Below are 404 nucleotides of genomic sequence, written 5' to 3' on the forward strand. Positions count from 1 at the left end.
GTAAAATTTTATAATTTGAATATATAATTTTTAATTTTTAGATGTGTCAAATTTTTATTTTATTGATTATTAACACATTGTTATTATTTTTCTAACATAACCAATTTTTTTGCTGTGTATTAACAATTGCCAATATAAATTGGCATTCCTTATTCAAGATAAACAATAAGATCAAGATAATGGCTACTAATTAAAACAGCTTTATACCCTTCAAATTAATAGTTAATAATAAGTATATATATATATATGCGGTGTTATTATTTAACCAATTTTTTTGCTGTGTATTAACAATTGCCAATATAAATTGGCATTCCTTATTCAAGATAAACAATAAGATCAAGATAATGGCTACTAATTAAAACAGCTTTATACCCTTCAAATTAATAGTTAATATAGTTAATAAT

Source organism: Arachis ipaensis, chromosome B03 (genome assembly GCF_000816755.2).
Source record: "Arachis ipaensis cultivar K30076 chromosome B03, Araip1.1, whole genome shotgun sequence".
NCBI lineage: Eukaryota > Viridiplantae > Streptophyta > Magnoliopsida > Fabales > Fabaceae > Arachis > Arachis ipaensis.